The following is a 20,666-nucleotide window of genomic DNA, read 5'->3' as shown; positions in this document are numbered from 1 at the left end:
GGGAGAAGCAGGACAAGGCGCATGGGCACTTCTGTAGAGTGTAAGAAGGGATCCAAATGGAGCCACTACAGACAGAGGCACACTGAAATACTCTCAGACTTGGCGACAAACTCAGAATGTGACTCTTCAGGGTAGTCCATTCTGTAGCATCTTCAAAACATGGAGAAAGTGGAACTGCACTTACCAAGAGAGGAACATTTTCAACAGAGCTTCCTGCCCTGTTCTTGGGTTCTAGGCTTCCCACAGCATGTGCAGGACTCTGCAATAAGCCGCTGAAAGGGCACACCCATGCTACCAGTTTCCAGGAACCTCCTTTTTTGTGTTTTGTTCCATAACTGTTTTCATTTCAGTCATTTGCACCGTTGTGGAGGTTTGTAAGACTCTTGGCAGAAAAGGCCCTACCACTGGGCTCCGAATTGTTTCGTCAGTATCCCACACAGGAGCTGAGGAGGGTTGAAACATTTGAACTCAAGGGCATTTGGTTTAATCCTGAGCTTATATTTTCAGATTGAGACCCTGACAGAGGAATTTGACTTTTTCAAGAGCATACGTATAAACATATAAAGCAACGGGCCACCTTTTGGCATTTTAATTCACACTTAGTTTTGGTTGGCCTGCTCCTCTAACCCCACCCCTGACCCCGCTTGTACCCTTCTGCCTCCGGAATTCCTCCATTCAGTCTTACATGACTTCAGCTGTGTCCTACTCTCTTCCTTTTCTCCTCTCTAGGGCCCCTTTCTTAGCTTCTACTCACACTTACTCCCATATAAACACACACACGCACACATACACACACATATTGAAAGATAGGATTCTGCATATGAGAGAGAACATACAGCATAGTCTTTCTGAACTGGGATTACCTTACTTTAGAATGTTTTCCAGAAAATTGGATTTTGGTTTCTTTTTTGAGGGAGTAGGTGCATAGGATCCCCAGAGCTGGAGTTACTGGTAGTTTTGAGCTGCCTGTGGCTGGTGCTAGGAAATATCCTCTGGTCCTTGGGAAGAGCAGTATGTATTCTTAAAAGCTAACTCTCTTTCCTATGGCTCTAACTCTTGAGTTAGAGAAGAAACATTCACTATACAGGGTCTGACCCTTTCTTTTCCTATTTCAGGGTCACAAACATGTTTTTGGGGCCCAGCTGGGTAAGGAAGTGGGTAAGGCACTAGGAAGTGATAGGATGTTTAATTTCTTTTGTTCTCTTTAAGTGTTTGTAGAATAACTTTTACTTCTAAAGGAATGGCTATAATAGCTGTCATAATAGGTTTAATGACTCCCGTATTATCTTTCTTCTTTAGAAACAGTTAAGTTTCCCCGGTCCTTGCCATTCCAGAGACTTTTAGATTGTATCCTGGGTATTTTGGATAGCATGCTATGAGACTTGGGTCTTGTTAAAATCCTGGTATTTGTTTCATTTTGCTTTAGCAGACATTCTGCTCTGTTATATTCCCATTGAAAGTTCTTCATTCTTTACTGTTCAGTCTTTTGAGGCAAGGTTTTGCTAGTTCAGACTGGCCTCTAACTTATGTGACCCTTCTGCCTCAAACTCCTGAGTACAGGGATTATAAGTGTGCATTATCATGTTCAATACCAGTTGTTCTGATATCACTCTTTTTCAAAGCCTCTGGTGTGCTATTTGAGTGTGTTACATGTGAAAATTGGAGTTAAGTAGAAGACTCGAGTTTCACATGCAATCTTCTCCCTTTCCTATGCAGATTCTCTCTCTCTGTCTCTCTCTCTGTTTCTGTGTGTGTGTGTGTGTGTGTGTGCATATGTGTGTGTGCATATGCGTGTGTGCGTGTGTGTGTGTGTGTGTGTGTGTGAGTGCGCGCGCGCACGCACGCACATGCGCGCGCATATGCATGTGTACACATGCATGTGTGAGTGTATGCCCACAGAAACCAGAAGAAGGCATCACCCCTGGAGCTGCAGTGATAGGCATTTACAATCTGCCCAAGCTGGGTGCTGGGATCCAAACTCTAGTCCTCACAAGGGAGAAGCAAGGGCTCTCAACCATTGAACTATCTCTCCAGGCTTCTCCTTCACATTCTCTAGGCCCTCCAACACCCTGAGCCCCATCCTCGGTTTTCTGACAAGATGGGTTTTTCTTAACAGATGGAGCCCAGAGCTTTCACACTACTAGGCCTGCCCTTGGGGCAAAGTGGTAAGAGGGAAATATGAGGACTTGGAGCTGGGACATGGCTCAGAGGTTAAGAGCACATACTGCTCTTGGAGAGGAGCTGAGTTTGAGTCTCAGTACACATACTGGGCAGCTTACAACTGCTTATAATTCCAGCTCTAAGGGACCAATGTCTCTGTCCTCTGCGTGTATATTCATGCACATACCTACACACAAACACGTGAACTCGTACTTTAAAAAATCTGGAAAAAAAATGAGAAGTCATCCGCCCTCTTCTTCCCATGGGTCCTTTTTATGACTTTATTTAGAGGGGTAATTTTTCTCTTGGGGGATTTTTGTACCTAAGCTGATGTCTTCGTGATGACAGGGCAGTTTGGGGGCTGCATGCAGCCTCTGAATTTAGTGGAAAGAGAAAAACATGACAAAGATGTTTCTTACACTCTCTGGTTTGCCTCTATTTTGGGGGGTGGCATTAGGAATTTAACATGAGGCCATATACCTGTGAGACAGTTCTGTACTGCTCAAGTATATCCTCAGCTCCACCTGAGTCTCCTCTGCAGGCTACTTGGACAGAAACCTGGGCTGTTTCTGTGCTGTGGCAGGCAGCATGCACTTGTACCACTCAAAGCCAGGAGGAAAATTCTAAGACACTCATGACTGCTGCAGTGGTCGGGAGTGACAGTGGGACTATTCTCCCTCCAATGCTTTCCTTCTCCTTTCAGAGTCCTCAGCAAATTGCTTTTTCTGTACCTGGTTTGGAGAGTTGTAATAAGAGAAACAGAATGCAGTACACACACCCTCTATTTGGTGGGAACTGGAGGTCCAGAACACACTCAGAATAACCTCTTCTGGTCAGGCTTCCCTAAGGCTTTTGAGAACCTGTATTTTGGAGCCCTGTATACCCAGACCTGGTGGTGCCTGGTGTTAGGTGTGTGTAGTTCCAAATTTTCTATCTTTTCTGGGTAGATACTTGAAACGAGATATTCACTCTTAATATCATGTGTATATATATATATTTGTCTGCCATGTGCTAAAGTGGCTAAAACAACAAGTGGGGAATAGCAGAAATTTGAACCAAAACCTTAGGATTCACCTCTGCAGGTCTATTTCCCCAGATATCTTAGGGGCCTTGGAATCCCAGAGAGTATTTCCCAGCCTGCTTCTGGGTCCTCAGAATCCCAAGAGTACTTCCCAGCCTGCTTCTAGGACCTTGGAACCCCAAAGAATGCTTCCCAGCCTGCTTCTGGGTCCTCAGAATCCCAAGAGTACCTCCCAACCTGCTTCTGGGGCTTCAGAATCCAAAGAGAACCTCCCAACCTGCTTCTGGGGCCTCAGAATCCCAAAAGTACTTCCCAGCTTGTTTCTGGAGCTGTGACTTCCTGAAAATGTCTTTGACTGCTTCTCCCTTCTAAGAAGAAGAAACAGAAATAACCAAGTTCAAAGTGCTCTTTTGATTCTATGAACTCTATAACATGCCTCAGTATCTATCACCACTCCCTGCCCACTAAACAAGGTCTCAACATGCACAGTAGGCTGGGGACCCCAGCATCATAAGAGGGTTGGAGATACAGGTAATCAGTTAAGAGCACATGCTACTCTTGAGAGGACCTGAGTTTGGTTCCTAGCACCCATGTTGAGGGGCTCACAACTGCCTGTAACAACAGCTCCAGGGGGACCTGACATCTCTGGCCTCCAAGGGCATATCCACTCATGTGTATGTATTATCCATACACATAAAATAATAAAATAAAATTTAAAGTTGAAAAGAGTAGAGGAATTTGTGGCCATTTGCTAAGGAGACTTCTTTTTTAAGGGTTTATTTAATGTGTGTGTCTGAGGAGCCTGCAAAGTTAGAAGAGGGTGTTGGATCCTCTAGAGCAGTGGTTCTCAACTCTCCTAATACTGTAACTCTTTAATACAGTTCCTCATGTTGTGGCAACTCCCCAACTATAAAATTATTTCATTGTTATGTCTTAACTATAATTACACTACTGTTATCAATCATAATATAAATATCTGATATGAGACTCCAAATAGGGTCTGACCCACAGACCTAGGGTAGGTTGAGACTCCAACCATGTGGGTGCTGGGAAATTAACCCAGGTCCTCTGTGAAAACAGTATGTGTGCTTAATCACTGAGACGTTTCTCTAGCCCCAGGAACTAGGTCTTTACAAGATTACATCCTTGTTGTAATTGGTCAGATTGCTGTTGCAGGTGATTATAGACTGATGTCTTAGCCAGCAATCATTTACTTCTTATGGTCTTGGCGATGAGGAGTCTGGGGTCAGCTTCCTGTAGGGCTGGGCTGTGGTGAGAACACTCTTCCAGATTGTCAAGTTGTATTTTCGGGAGGCAGAGAGACAACTGAAAATCTCTGGACTTTCTTCTTGCAAGGACACTTCTCTCATTTAGAAGGGCTCCATCTTCATGATCAAGTTACATACAAAACCCACCATCTCCCAATACCACCATCACATTGGATAGTATCAACGTGTGCATTTGCGGGAACATGAAAGCTACTAGTTTAGGACTTTCCTCCATGCTTCTTCTGTACTCACTTTCTACATTGAAGAAACACTGGAGCACTGAGTCTTGGAACAGAGGTTGAAGGTAGGAGGAGCAGAACTCTGGCCATTTAGCAATGGCTGGTAAGTTGTGCCAGCAAGGGTGTTCTGTGCCTTGGTTTGCCTACTGCCCTCAGAACAACTCAATAGGCCTGTGCAGCGAGTGTTGCCACCATTGATAGACAAGGAGACTGAGCCTCAGGGGTCACCTGGTTCTTCTCCATGTCTTGGCCAGTAGATTGCAGACCAAGGTCTAGGTCTCCTGAGTGTGGGTTCTGCTCTCTCCACTGTGGCAGCTATTAGGAATCTGACTATGCTCCATCCTTATGCCAATAAAGTCACTGTATTTTCCTAAGTCATGTACTGGTCGTATGGGTGCCAGGGCAAGAGGGAACCTGCAATCAACACTGAGGCCTGGAGACGGATAAGACAGGAAGATGCCTGCTGGGAAGCTAAGCTCAAGTTCTGTGCCCCCCCCACCATGTTTACATAATTCAAGCAAGTACTTATTCCTTCTCCCCAAACTAAGACAGTCAGAAAGTTATCTGTCCTAGTTAGGGTTCCTATTGTTGTGATGAAACACCATGACCAAAGTAACTTATGGAGGAGAAAAGGGTTTATTCTGCTTACACTTTCACATCACTTTTCATCCTGGAAGGAAGTCAGGACAGGAACTCAAACAGGGCAGGATCCAGGGGCAGGGGCGGGGGCAGGGGCGGGGGCAGGAGCTGATGCAGAGGCCATGAAGGGGTGCTGCTTACTGACTTGCTCAGCTTGCTTTCTTAGAGAACTCAGGACCACCAGACCAGGAATGGCACCGTTCACAATAAGCTGGGTCCTCCCCTATCATCACTAATTAAGAAAAATGTCTTACAGCCACATCACATAGAGGCGCTTTCTTAGTGAGGGCCCCTCCTCTCCCATGACTCTAGCTTGTATCAAGTTGGTATAAAACCAGCCAGCATGTGATCTTAAGACATGGAAAACCCAGCATCACGAGGTGCTTTCCCCTAGCATTTGCCTTGCTCCCCATGATTTTTCCTGCTTCTGTCACTGCACCTGACCCTTCCAGTCTTTGCGACTTCTCGCCTGCCCTCTTTTAGTCCTTTAACCCATTCCCTCACTCATCCTTGCTTCAAGATGGGCTCAGGCCTGCCACCTGGGCTCCAGGGAAGGCAGGGATCATTTCTAGAACATGTCCCTCTGACCAGGAGGGTGAGTCAGGAGTGTGAGACTGACTTGTGGGGATCAGAGAAGACAGCTTCAGGGTAGCAGGGTCCTGTTCCCTTGTTCCCCACTCACCATCACTGCTGGCTGTGGCTCAGAGCAGAACTGGGAATATTTACATATGGCTACAGAGGGTCTCTCGGTTCTCTCTCTCTCTCTCTCTCTCTCTCTCTCTCTCTCTCTCTCTCGTAGACAAGAGGGGCAGCATCTCTTCCTCCTCCTCTGGGGGATGGGGTGGGAATTTCATTTTGAGACAGGTTCTCACTATGTAGTTTTGGCTGGCCTGGAGCTAGCTGTGTAGACCAGGTTAGCCTTGAGTGGCTAGAGATCTACCAGTCTCTGTCTCCCCGGTGCTGGGATTGAATCTGCATTTGAGGCTACATCCTGTCGGTTTCTTACCTCCTGTTTCTAGTTCCCTTCCTCCTCTCTCCTCCTGCCAATCTTCTCGTTTAAACAAGGAGGACAGAGTGGACCTGGCTTAAGTCTTGTAATCCTGTATATTCCTTTGGTTTGTGGTGGAGTGCCTGCTACCCAGAGGACTCTGGGGGTGGCCACCCTGCCCCTTGTTGTCTCCACTGCCATTTCCCTAGTCTCTAGGTACAAGGCATCGGGTGATTGCTCAAGTTCACAGGAACTGTGAGGAGAGGCCAAAACAATGTAAAAGGATAAGAGTGGAAACATGACTACCTTGGAAGCTAACCACATCTTAGGATGCGCCTCTTGAAAAGAGACATTATTCCCATGGAGAGGAAATTGAGGCCACCCGAGAACTGGCAGCTGACCTGGGGACTAGTAGATGTATGATATACTATAGATCCCTGGGCCACAGCTGCACATTCTGTTGCCCGTTTCTACCCAAGGAGAATCTTTAAGATTGCATCACACTTTACCTGGAGTGGGCTCTTCACTGTTGAGATGCTCTGTCCTGGAGGTGACTCATATTTTAATTTCAGAAATTCTCAGTCATGAATTCTGCATGAACATCCTGTAATCATGCAAAGAGAAAAGGTAGCTGCCTGAGGCAAGTGGTTCCCTTCCCAAACAATGGGGTTCCCACCAAAACCTTTGAAGGCTTGTGGTGTTAGATTCCCAAGTGACATCACTATATCCCCTCCGTTTCCACTACCATTACCCCGCACATCCCTGTCACTTTGTCATAGACTTCAGTCAGGCCCTCAGCCGTGGAAACAACCTCAATACTGTGAATCATGAAACTTTTGCTTGTGTTCACGCTAAAAGTCCCTAGCAGCTTTCCTCGCTAAGAAAGGCCTGGACATTCGCAATTAAAGCCTCTCCATTAGTGGCTTTTTCTGGACATGCCCCTTTCTTCCTCAACTGGCTTATTGCCACACAAACATGTCCAGACTCTTCCAACTTCCTTACATTCGCACCTGCCCACTTCCAGCTGCCATGTCTCATTCTTTTCCCCTTGGAAAGATCACCCTTGCTTCAAGGGTCCAGGACACAGTCTGGTCACCTTGGGCTTGCTTGACTTCCAGTCGCCCAGGCAGTAACACTTTGTGGTTTGGTTTCTTTGGCTTCTTCATCCACACATGGCTTTTCTGGACTCCTGTCTCTGTCGGCCTGTAGTTTACTTCCACCTACAGATGTGACAGTGACTATTCTAGTCTAGTCACCCTTAGAATGGGCGCTAAGCATTCTATTGTTCAGTCTACTTTGAAATTTCATAAAGTTTGACATTAAATTTTTTTCCAGTGAAGATTTAGGGCCTTTGAGATCATAGAAAAAGAGGAGGTGGAAGATTTTCTTTCTAAAGGTATTTTCTCTGTGCATCTTATGTAACTTTTGATTATTCCTAATGTTTAAAAAAAGTTTCTCTGAATCCTTTAAAAAAGATTCAAACACTGAAATGATTCACTAGCTATGAAACCTCCCGTGAGTCCTTCTAAAAGGGAACAGAGAGGGAGGGAGGGAGAAGGGAGGGAGGGAGAAGAAGGGAGGGAGGGAGAAGAAGGGAGGGAGGAAAGAAGGAACAGAAAAAAAAAAACTAGCTGTGAGTAAAATTTTCAGTATTCTGAAAGAACTGTGAACCAGGAGCAAGGAAAGTTCTAGAAAACAATTCTGTAATTGAGTTTCCTGCGATAGCAGTGAAGCATTCGCTGCTCTTAGCTCAGCCCCACTCCCTTTCCGCTGTGCTTATTGGGCAGGAGCTGGGCCTCCAGCCAGGGGCTCCTTGAGCACTACCATTCCCGTCCTCTAGGGAGGACTTTGGGTTGAATCTGTTGTTGGGGGGTTTTACTCTTTTGTGGGGCCTGCCACCCAGTTCCCAAATAAATCACTCACGGAGGCTTATTCTTAATTATGAATGCCCGGCCTTAGCTTGGTTTGTTGCTAGTCAACTTTCCTTAACTTATCCCACCTCCCTTCTGCCTCTGGGCTTTTCTTGTTCTCTTACTTCTGTAACTCTTACTCTTACTCTATGGCTTGCTGTGTAGCTGGGTGGCTGGCCCCTGCAGTCCTCCTCCTCCTCTGGCTTCTTCTCTCTTCTCCCAGATTTCTCCTTCTATATCGTCTCCCTGCCTGCCAGCCCGCCTATCCTTTCTCCTGCCTTGCTATTGGCTGTCCAGCTCTGTATTAGCCCATCAGGTGTTTTAGATAGGCACAGTAACACAGCTTCACAGAGTTAAACAAATGCAACATGAACAAAAGTAACACAGCTTAAACTAATATTCTACATCATTGATCCTTTGGGGGTTATCACTTGAGGAGAAGGGTGGAGGTCCGCTACCAGACTTGATATTCCAGGTAGGCCCCAGTCACCTGCCTCACCTTAGGCACTCAATCTGCTTCATGATTTTATCAAGAGTCTTGGAGCTGGAAGGTTTCCTTGCTGCCTAGTTTCGTGAGGGCTCTATCGATTATAACTGCTTCTGCTCTTCACGTCTACTCCTTCGAGCATATTGCTGTTTGATTGCTATGCGATTAGTGACCTCCAGTGCTGAAGTTTGTTACAGACTCTGTGCTTTTATCTGACGCAGATCAGGAGCACAGGTAGGCTATATCCTCTGCTGAGGGTCTCCCTGGGAGAAATCAAGGTTTTGGTCACAACTACAGTTTCCTCTGAGGTATAGGTTGTCCTCTAACCTCTTTGCTTCTTAGCAGAATTTAATTCCAACAATGACAGGCAACCTGCCATTTCTGGAGCACAGCCTTCTGCACAAGTTCCTTCCTTAAGGCATCCCTGCCTATGCTTGTCCCCGTCGACTTCCGATAAGACCACTTCCTGTTAAAATGCTTTTGTGACTAGGTCAGGGTCACCCAGGAAAATCCTTTCATTGATTAACTCCAAGTCGGCTGATTGGGGTCTTGACTACATCTACAAAATCTCTTTTACATATGTGGCAAGACAAGGCATAGAATTGCATCGTATTCCAACTCATCATCAAGAGTAGGGGATTGGTTATCCAGGTGTGTGTGTGTCAGGGAGCAGAATCTTGAATTTCTTAGGACTCTTCCTGACACACCTCTACCTGCTAATGGGTCCTAAGTCTGTAGAGCTTAATTTTCTGTGTAATGTTTTGAAAACATGGGTCCTACATCACCCTGTTCTCGATGTGGTCCCTCTTTCTTTTTATTCCTGTCTCCCTGGCATTCCTAGTAAACCAATGCAAATGTGTCTTACTCTGTGGCCCTCCAACTCTTCAGTTCCTCCCTCAAGAAGTAGCAAGAGTTGTTTCAGTCTGTTTGCTATAACAGAGTACCCGAGACTGGGTAATGACGTTAAAAATATTATTTCTCTCTGTGTTTTGCTTGCATGTATGCCAGTGCACTACATGCATGCAATGTCCTTGGAGGCTAGAAGACAACATCAGATTTCCTAGGACTGGACTTTCCAGTGGTTGTGAGCTATCATCTAGGCACTAGGAATTGAACCCAGGTCCTTTGGAAGCAGTCAGTGCTCTGGGGCACTGCATCATCTCTTTGACTGCGTAATTCATAATGAATAGTGATTTATTGGCTTAGGGTTCTAGAAGCTTAGAAAGCCAAAAGCATGGTAGAGGTAAAGGCTTGGTGTTTCAACTCAGGGCAGAAAGTGGATGAGAAGTGAGCGCATGCTGAAGGGAAATAGGCTGCCTCAGTGGAGAACCCTCTCTTGAGGTAACTCATCTAGTCCCAGGAGAACTGCACATCTGAGGTGCCCAGTAGAGATTGGCCAATGAATAGACAGCCCAGAAGCAGGCCAACAGAGACTATGCTGGCAAGGTAGAAAATAAGATGGAAGTAAAGGTGAGCGGACAGCTTTAGGCTTCAGGATATGTAATAATGGGACTTCTCCCTCAATTGTTTCCTAGTAGCTGAGCTTTTCCCAGGCAGAGGTCATACCCTCACAGCTCTGTCCTCATTTGTCTGTAACACATGGAGGAACGGTCTCTTATTCTGACAGCAGCTGCCACTTAAGGTACAGTAACTGACCTGTTTTTAAATACAACCCTAACCCAGTGGACATTTTTATCTTAAGTATCTTTTAATGGCGTTATTTTTTTTAATTATGTATATGTATTCATGAGGGAATGTGCATATGTGTGCAGCTACCCAAGCTCTGGAGTGAGAGTCACAGGGCTGTGTGCTACCCAGCATGTATGCTGGGAACCAAATTTGGGACACCTGCAAGAGTAGTTAAGTTCTATTAACAATGGAGCCATCTCTCAGGCCCCTTACTTTTACAATATATATATATATATTCTTGTTAATGTGTATGTAAGGCATATGGCAGTGTAAATATTGCTTCTATTTTATTTTAAAACTACTTTTCTTATGTGTGTGTTCTTTAACTGCTCATATTCTCTAGTTGGCATTGTAATCATAAAGAGAGGTCTCTGTGATGCATCCTCCTTTCCATGGCTTGTGGAACTGATTTGCAGAAGTACCGTATTTTTTTGAAAATACAGATGCCGGCCTGTGAGGTCAAGGTCTGAAGTCCACATTTAATTTTGAAGAAAAGAGTCCTTGCTGCAAGGGTGTTGTTGCCTATTACCTTACTGCACTTCTGTTGCATGATTCACAGCTCTTTGCAACTCTGAGCATCCCTGAACCTGGGGATTTGAAATGGAAAAATCATTTCTCTGATCCTCGGGGCAAGCCTTAAATAAACCTGACTCTTTCCACTAAGAAATAACAGAACAACAAAACAATGTTCTGTTCATCCTGTCTCACCTAAACCCTCTAACAGGGGAACGTGTCCTTCAGGAGCGGAAGTTTCCACTCTGACTACTTCCAATCCCCCATCCCTAAACCATCTCTGCCCTTCAGTGCAAAGACTCCTGGGAACAGCAGCATTCTAAGCCGTTAACAGCTGAAGGCTCCCCAGGGGATTCTGTCCCATGGTGACAGTTGGCAGAAGCTCAGGCAAGAGAGAGACGTCTTTCAGGAGCTTGTAGGGAGAAAGCAGGAACACAGGAGAAGGGTCATGGCCAGCCTTAGAAGGAAGTAGATTTTCATCCCATGCTCCTCCTACCTTCCTGGCATTTTGTGCCACAGTTAGGGCTTTGCTCATCCCCATCTCCTCCTGCAGGCCTCCCTGGGTTTAGTAAGCCCTGCAGGAGGACCCAGAGATGAATCAGACGTGGATCATGCCCTCAAGGAACTTACTTTCTAGTGGTAAAAATGGGGCCACCAAGTAGACAGCAAAGGCAGCCATAAGGGTCATGTGACTTCAGAAAAGGGGGAAAAAAAAAAATATATATATATATATATAGGCCTTAAAGGAGACTGCATTTCAACTTCACCTCTGTGTACTTTCCAGAAGACTACCTATATGTGCAGATCAGGGCTACTGCTAGTTATGATGCCAAGGTTGTGGTCTGTGTGTGTTGGGGCTGGGGGCTGCCTAGAAAAAGGGCCAAGGAGACAATACATAGAGGATAAGGAGAGTGGAATGTGGCTGCCTTGACACTTTCCCCCAGTGTTTTCCCAGACAAAAATAGGTAATAATTTAGAGTAAATGACTTCAACTTGTCAGCCGAGACCTAGATTTGAAAAAGTGCCCTTCCGAGGGCACTTAGGCCAACCCCTGACCCTGCCTGCACTCTATGAATCTGTGATTTGGAAGATGGGGGAGTTAGTGGCACACCTTAACTTGGGCAGGGGGCTCTCAGTTCTCTTGGGTGACCAATAGTGGGAGATGAGAACTGGAAGAGTAAATGTAATCAGAACTGTTCCCTTGAATTTGCCATGGTTTCAGTGTGTAGACCTGGTCTGCCAGGGGAACCATGTGGACATACAATTGAAATATGTGAGAGGGGGGCTGGAGAGATGGCTCAGAGGTTAAGAGCACCGACTGCTCTTCCAGAGAACCTGGGTTCAATTCCCAGCACCCATCTGGTGGCTCACAACCATCTGTGACTCCTGCTCTAAACTATCTTCTTCTGGCCTCTGTGGGTCCTGGGCATGTTTGCACACAGACATACATTCAGGCAAAACACCCAAATACATCAAATAAAATTTAAAAAAATAAATAAAAGATGAGAAGGCTCAAAAAATACGCAAGAGGAGTGGTATCATTGGGTGGGGAAGAGTTGATAATGAGTTTCTTGGTAAGAACTCAAAAACAGGGTTTAAAGGGGAAACTGGGCAATAAAAGGGAGGACCATACAAAGTTTAGACCATTTCTTTTTTTTCTTTTTGTCTTCATTTTGGAATTGCAGCTTTACTTATTTTGTGAATACATAAAAGATCTTATAAAGATTTTTCTATGGCAGGAAAATCATTCCAGAAATCTTCATTTTTATTTAATCCATGGTGACATCCTTCCCCCTGGGATTTTTAAAAAAGATTTACTTTTATTTATGTGTATGTGTGCAGGAGTCTGTATATGCATATATGTGTGGATGTCCATGTGAGTCCTAAGAGTGTCAGATCTCCCTGGATCTAAAGTTATAGGCAGTTGTGAGCTGCCTGATGAGGGCACTGGGCACCAATCTCAGGTTCTCTGCAAGAACAGCAAGTGTTCTTAACCACTGAGCCATCTCTAATCCCTGGGTTTTATTTCTAAATCCCAAGATATTTTTTTCCAGGATTCTAGCCATCCCAATGGACCAAATTTAGTTAGGAGTAACCTTAGTCTCAAAAAAGACAACTCACTGATCCACTAAAGAAAGAAGGTGACAGATAAATGAGGTCTAGTCATTCAAAGGACGAAGAGCCGAAGATTCAGGCCAGAGGAAGCAGTAGTGTGTTTTAGACAGCAAAATAAGGGAGGGATGGTAGATAGAGCAGATCAGTCAGAGGAGGTCAACACAGGGGCCATGGCCTGTGATCCTAAGAACCTTTGGATGAGAAAGGAGCAGTCTCTGAAGGTTTTTATATACCCAGTTCAATGGGGGGAGCTTGGCCTTGGGTGTGTGGCTCTTGGCCTTGGAGGTGTGGCTCTTGCATTCAAAACGAAGTAAAGTCTTCCTCTGGTCAAGTCTGGAGCAGAAATTGCTTTAATTTAGGAAGGAAGATTTGTGGACTCTCAGTTTTATGTTCAGTGTTTGCCCTTGTGGGACAAGAATGATCATAGAAGATTGCAGATGATCTCAGGGTACCAGGGAGAGGAGGAAATCAGGAAGGCAAAGTGACTAATGACATTGGGAGAAATTGCCTTTAGAATTTCCCTCCATGCCTGCTCTTTCCCCCACTTCCCAGCTTCTGTCTGACTCCAGGAAGTTGCCTGAAAAGTCCAGTTTTCTCACATCTCTCTCAAGCCCAAGCAAAGGACCGTTTTTAACCCTCAACATGGCAGGCTCCTACGGACCTGACTTCTCTTGTCCCCTAGCCACAGCTAGCTACTTTCTCTCTATATAAGGTGGTTTCCTTTCTTGGCTTTCTGTTCACTTTTCTTTGCCCTCTTTCTCCTTCTTGGCGCTTCTCATTGCTGTCCAATTCAGTTCACGCCTTGCTATTGTTTTCTGTCTCTAATTTTCCTAAGACGAATGTGTTATTGTATTTTTTAACAACAGCCAAAAGACATGACATGAGCAGAGATTACCAAACACTTGATATAAGAAATGGATAGGAAGTCCACATGCACACTTTTGGGAAAGGGCTGTTGCTTTCAGGGGACAAGAGTGGGAGCAGCTCCCAGGGGAGGCCTAGAGGAACTGGTGATGGTATTATTGCTTAGCTCCCTCCCCAGTGTCCCCCCCCCCCATGCTTGGGCCCAGGGGATCCCAGAGCTCGGAGGAAGGACAGCTGTGGTAAGAGTAGGCCCTATAGGGGGTCTTCTTCCTGCAACACTGCCCCGTCAGCTGACAGGCTAGCAAGTTCCTCTCCGTATTCCCTGAGCAACTCAAACCTCTTTCTGCCACAGCCACCTTCCATGGAGACAATCTCTTACGCAAGCAGTCTAGAAGAACGGAAGTGACTTTTAGAATGCTGGGGCAAGGTGACAGGCTTGTAGTAGCCTTCTTTAGGAGTGTGGTCTGTGGTAGAAGCATGCTACACTCAGTAGCTTGTGTGGGAAAATGTTTAAAGACTCCAAAGATGCCCAGACAAGAAGCCGAGTTGAGGTCATGGAGTTACCTCTTATTAGGACTCCCTAGGAGTCATTTTACCTCAAACGTTGTTTGGATTTCTAGGAAGAAAATGGTCCAAATGTGACTTTTACTCACATGGGGCCAGGTACTGCCTAGTGGCATGGGTCTTCCAGACAGACTGATGAGCACATTTGGGGGTACCTGGCCCTGCCTTCTGGGTTGGGATCATACTATCTTGTGGCCTAGATTGGTCCTACACTCTGCCCTCCCACAGATACAGTACTATGAAAGTTTCCCACTTCTATTTCATCTTCTCTGGGCATAGTTCAAGTGTTAACTTTTCCATAGAGCCTCTCATGAATGTCCCATGGAAGTTCAGTGTTCTCACCCCTGGGCTCAATAACCATTTGGTTGAGGGCTCTCCTAAACTTCAAAAAAGCTATATAGCAGAGCTGTGGAGTAAATGGGGGGTTGTTGTTGAACACCCAGGTTCTAAGCTAAAAAGGTGACACCTTTTTCTCCCTTAACGGTTAAATTCCTGCAAAGGACTTCTCACTGAGGTTGTTCTCTGTTGAAGGAAGGAAGTACACAAAAGGCTTCCACTGGGCTTGCCTTTAGAGAGGCACAGCTCAGGGCTGCAGATGGCGCGTTGGGAGTCACGGTGGCCAAGCTCCCTGACCAGAGTCATCTTTTCCTCCTTCCAGCTGACCTGATGAAAGGCCAGACTGGAATCAGTTCTGTCCTGAGAGTCACTGGGAGCTGTGGAGGCGGGAGTAGAGGAGGAAAGACAAATGTCAAAATTCTTGGATGATCCTTGGTAGCAACTGGCCAACTGGGGGATGAGAATGGGTGACAGAGCCTTTCACCTTTGAGGTCAGCACATGCCTGGCCACACAGCAAGAAGGCCAGGGCAGCTGTCAGCTGGGCAGCAGCTCCAATGAATGGACGTTTTGTCTTTTTAGAGGTGGGAACGGGTGTTTATTTGCTCAGTAGAGAGCCATGTAAACCAGGGACCAGATGGAAGTCTGGTGGTGGTAGTGGTGGCCAGAAGCCCAGCTACCCTTCAGATGGAAGAGCCATCCACAAGAGACAGACATAGACAGGGCTTGGGAAAAGAGGAAGGGCCCTGCCTGAGCCCAAAGCTCTTCACCTCACTCTGAGGGTCTCTGAGGAAGAGATTTGAGGAAGACAAAAGAGGCTTTAGCAAACCTCTGCTGAGCTGTCAGATGGGGTCTGCCCCCCCCCCCCCGCACCACCCCCTGTGCCTCCTCCGCTTCCCTCACTGCCCACCCTGTGCCTCTCCCTTCCTCATTTCCCTCCTTTCCATAGCTGTGCAAAAAGCTTCCGCCAACAGTTGTTAATTCGAAGCAAAGCAGCCAGCCCCTTACCCTGAGGTGATTCTTTGTCTGAGGACCTGCTGCTCCTCTCTCATTTCCCCTGGTCCTGCTAGCTAGCTTCTCAAGCCTCCAGCTGAAATGGGGCAGGAAGCGCGTGATTACTGGCGGTAGAGCAATTTTTGAGTGAATGTGTCACCAATGCTAAGAGTTCCTGAAAGAAAGGGGAGTCAGTGTTTCGGACACAACCATAACCATGATGGATGGGCATGAAGGGAATGTTCTGGGCCTCTACTCAACAAAAGAATTCCTTGAATTTAGTCCTGGAAATGGCAGAGTTGGAAGAGTCCCTTAGAAACCATCGATTCCATCCCCCCCCCCCCCCCCCACCCCCCCCGCCCTAGGCAACTGCTTCCAGTCTACGGACTAGAAAGGAAAGCAGATGGTGACACAGGGGTGGTATGCTTCGCGTTTGGAGCCGAGCCAGGTCTTCCTGCTTCTCACACGAACACTCTTTAGACCAAGACAGCTAAGATCTGTCATTTGATTTTAGAAAGCTCTTGATAGCATAGGTTCGTGATCTATGACTGGATCTGCTGAGCATTGTTTGAAATGCTGGTGACATAACACTAGAACTCGTTGACCTTGTTCACTGAACAGTTAAAACGTACATTTCATAAGCTGTATTTTGTGCTTTTCTTCCATGGCGAAGCCTTTGTAAAGCTAAATCTTCTACAAACGAAGAAGACTTAAATGAGACCCTGATATGAAATCTCAGTTTGTATCAGCGGACAGACAACTCTCTAACACCAACTGGGGGGTGGGGCTATCCTGAATGGGCAAGGGGGAGAGCCATTGCTTCCTACCCAGTTCCCACGACACAGTCCTGTTCTGCTGGGTTCTCCCTGCTTTGTACCCAGGGTTGATTCTGTAGCCAGGGGTGGAGAACTGGATATGGAGGTTCCTCTCTGCACCTCTAACTCCTGCCCCAAGACACAGCTCAAATGTCTTCTCCGTGACATTTTCCCCAGTCTTCTCTCATTCTTTTGAGTGGCCCAAATCCTTCCTTTGTCTAAAAGCCATCATGGCACCCAGCCCATCATGTTCCTTTGGTTGCAATGCAACGTCATGAGGATAGGGCCCTGCAGGTATACTTGTAATTCCTGATCCTTCCGCCTCAAAGACTCTGAAGAGAATTTGTGTGTCCATATTGGAGAACTGGGCCACATACCAAGTAGAGTTGGCTAGTGACAAGATGCCAGTTCTGGGGGAGGTATCAAGCAGGAAGGGAGATGCAATGCCTGAGGGGCAGAGCCTGGGCTTGGGGGGTGCACTGCAGGAAAGCCTTGTTACAATTGTGAAGGTTGTGGTGATCTCTACAAGCTTGGGCCTTGGACCTGACCCTTAGAAAGAAGCTGCTCTTGGGGAGGGCTGAGTGGCGGTGGCGGCACGGCAGCTATAGCATACAGTCAGGAGGGCGCCATCCAAAGAGAAAGTGCACTCTACCCCAGGGGGTTCTGTAGTCCCTGACAGGTCTCCTTCCCCATCGCCCCCATCCTATGTGAAGGCCGCCACTTTGGCACAAGGTTTGTCTGCTTTGGAAGAGGCTGATATTTTATAATCCTCAATTGGGTTCATGGGCCACCAAAAGGATGTTAGAGACTTGGCCTCTCTCTATTGGCCCTGATGTCAGTTGGTTGTGAGGTCTTGGGTGAATCTGTTCCCTTTGAAAAGGCCTTAGATAATATGGAAGAGATAAATGCTAATGGTTATTTTTGCTGGGAAGGGCTGGGATTGCAGGCTAGATGACACCAGCATAGACCTGCTCACTGGTGTCTCCAGAATGCCTTCTGCTCGGTCCTTTTCAATCATCTTCGAATTACATCTCATAAAGGACAGGTCACAACCCAACTGATATATTGGGATGAAGCTGTAAAATCTAGCCTAGGCCACCACACCAGAAATATTCTTGTATGTTCAAAAATAACTTGATTTTAAAAAAAAATTGTTTCCAAAAATACGTATGTTGGAAATGATTTAAACACTAGTTTCTTAGTTATGGCTGGCAAATAATTTTAAAAGCAGGGCTATAAAAATTGTGGTGGTGGTGGTAAGACTGCTAGGAATACCATTTTTCGATTTTTCTAGACGGAAGTGAGAGGGGAGCTATCAACTCTGATCTATATATCATGACCAGCAAAGGACATTTTAAACACTTAGAAAAAAAAGTAAAAAGATGCGACCTTAGCCTGAAAGACAGCCTTTGCACTTAATTTCGCCCTATGGAAAAAGCCCTCCCTATCCATATTAGTGATTAGTTTACTCCGGACTGACCCTGGGGTGTGGGGGTCACTTTGGAAATGACGCTGCCATCTGAGGAGGAAGGCCAGCATTACTGTTTGTTCTTTCTAGAATGTGTGCTCATTGTGGACAAGTGAGCGTCATAACCATGTCCCACACCGACCTGGAGTGGGTTAGTCACAGAGCCCACGGGGAAGAGAGGCCCGTGTGTGTGTCTTCCACAGCCTTTCTTTTCCATGTGCCTCCAGACTTAGAAGAATACCCTTCCCCCGCGCTCTGCAAATTTTTTCTGTCAAGGCTTCTTCTTCTACCGTATTGTAACAGCAGCCCAGAAGTTGTCTTTCTTTCTTTGTTTAGAACCACAACCCTGGCATTCCAGCCCAGCTGAAGTCTGAACTTGGGGCCTCTTCTACTTTACCTTTCCCAGGGCCAGCTTTGGCCCCGCCCCCAAGTCCTTGCCTCCCAGGCCCATCCCAGCAGAAACAATGAAAACCTCAACCTCTTGGGAGCTCAGGAGCCCCTTCTTGGCTGTCATCGTCCTCCACCTGACTGAGCCCTTTCGAAAATGGACGCACTCCGCTCCTCACAACATTCTCTCACCTGCCTTTCTGGGTCGGGCCACCTTGGACTGTGTCAGGCCTCTCTTTTCTTACTCTCCTCTCCGCTGCTCCCCAGTTACCTTCACTATCAAAGCATAGTCGTGGGATTCAGCCAGCTCTCCCAAACCAGCCATGCAGGGACAAGAAGGACACCCTCTTGGACTTCATCCTCCCGGAAGAGATGGGTGGGGCCGTGCCTTAGTAATGGCTGGCTGCGTGGGGGAAGCATGTGTCTTCCTGAGTGTGGACTTGGTTTTTCCCTTCTCTTGATTCCGACTACTGCCTGCTTGGAGGAGCTGGGATGCTAATGAAGGATAGGCCCCCTGTTCACAGGGTTCACAAGATCCTGAACACAGAGGTGCTCCCCTCTGCAGCAAAGGGAGGCAGTTTGGCAGGAACCACACAGGTTAGCTATCAAAGGCTGGAGGTAAAGGCGGGTCTCGAGGAGACTCGGAGTTGTGGGCTGGGGTGTGGTGCATCTGCACTCGTATAGAAGACTCTTGGCTAACTTTTTACTTGTCTTTCTGAATCACCCCAGGAGTATCAACAAAGAACAGTGCACAGGGCTTCTTGGAGTAAAAGACACCCAACGAGCTTCACAAAATCCTATCGTAATATTTGCGCTCTACCTCCAAATTATTACTTTTTTTAAAGAGCCTTGTTAATTCACTCCAAACCCACTCAGCTGCTGAAGAATTTTGAGTATTCAGCTAGAGATCTTTGTAATAAACAAATAACTCAATTATTCTAGTCGCATTATACAATGTCTTAGGCATTCTTTGGCATCCAGGCATCAAAGCACTTCTCCCCTCCCTGGCAAATGGCAACACTATTTGAGACCTATCCTACACAAGCAATTCTTAGCTGAATGTAGTTCCATTTAAAAACAAGAGTTTTCACATGATTTAACCTCTTGTAGCCTGGTTCATTCAGGTAGGGTTTTTAGCTCAGACTGATAGAACATTTAAAATCATTTATACAAATGGTGATACTTGGCACTGAGGATGGACCTCCAAGGGTTGTTCCCACAGCTCAGCAGAATTGTTTCAGCCTCTTTCTATGTTTTAACCAGTGCTTCCCTCCAAGGGTGACTTTTCCACCCAAGACCACTACATCTTTGCCCATAGATGGCCCAGCCTGAGCTCTTCTGGGCATGTTTCTCCACCCAGGGCAGAAAACCATAATAGCTAGAGTCTTGGGGATCAGGCCCCAATGAGAGAAAAATGGTCTCTTGGGGAGACACTGCTTTCAAACCATATAGAAGGATATTGGTTTGTCCTTTCTCCCAACATAAATGTATAGACAGAGTACCCACTAGCCCATGTTTTTTGTTTTGTTTTGTTTTAGCAATTTAGAGAAAGGCATCCCACCTGAATAGATACAAAATTTGACCAAGAGTGCAGAGACAAGATTTCCCTCATGAGTGTTGTTGACAGTGTACTGTTCTTCCTAGGCAATTAAAACTCAGACAAGGGAGTTGAGGCTAGGTGACAGACTGAGTCCATAAAAGTAGCTGTGTGATGGACCTTTGGCTCCACGAGGCTCCTGCCACCCTAGGCTGAGTCACTTCCATGGAGGGTCAGACACAACAGTTTCTCAGACTCTAGAAACTGGGACGTTGGAGATCAATTGGGGGCTGGTAACATTTGCAAAATTGCAATCGGCAAGGAGTTGGGGGTCAAAGGCGAGGTGCTCTAAGCCTGGGAGCCTGAAAGTATGGTCTGGCTAGCGCCAGGAATCAATACGGTTGGGTGTGATCTTGAACATTCAGGTAATGAAGAGTTGTGCAATTGTTTTTACGGCCTGGCTGGAAGCAGGTTTCCCTGCCCTGCTCTCCTTTCTCAGGTCTCCCCTCAGCCTCTGATTACCAAATATCTCGAAAGAAGAGTCCATACTTGGCTGTTTCAATAGTTTGTCCCCATCATCCAGGTGAATCCTACTGATGAGAAAACAAGGTGTTTCTGATTGCTGGTGCTGCTGGCCTTGTTCCCCGCCCCCAGCACACCAGCGTGAAGAGATCC

This window comes from Onychomys torridus, chromosome 7 (assembly GCF_903995425.1).
Source record: "Onychomys torridus chromosome 7, mOncTor1.1, whole genome shotgun sequence".
Classification (NCBI taxonomy): Eukaryota; Metazoa; Chordata; class Mammalia; order Rodentia; family Cricetidae; genus Onychomys; species Onychomys torridus.
This window is presented reverse-complemented; position numbering follows the sequence as displayed.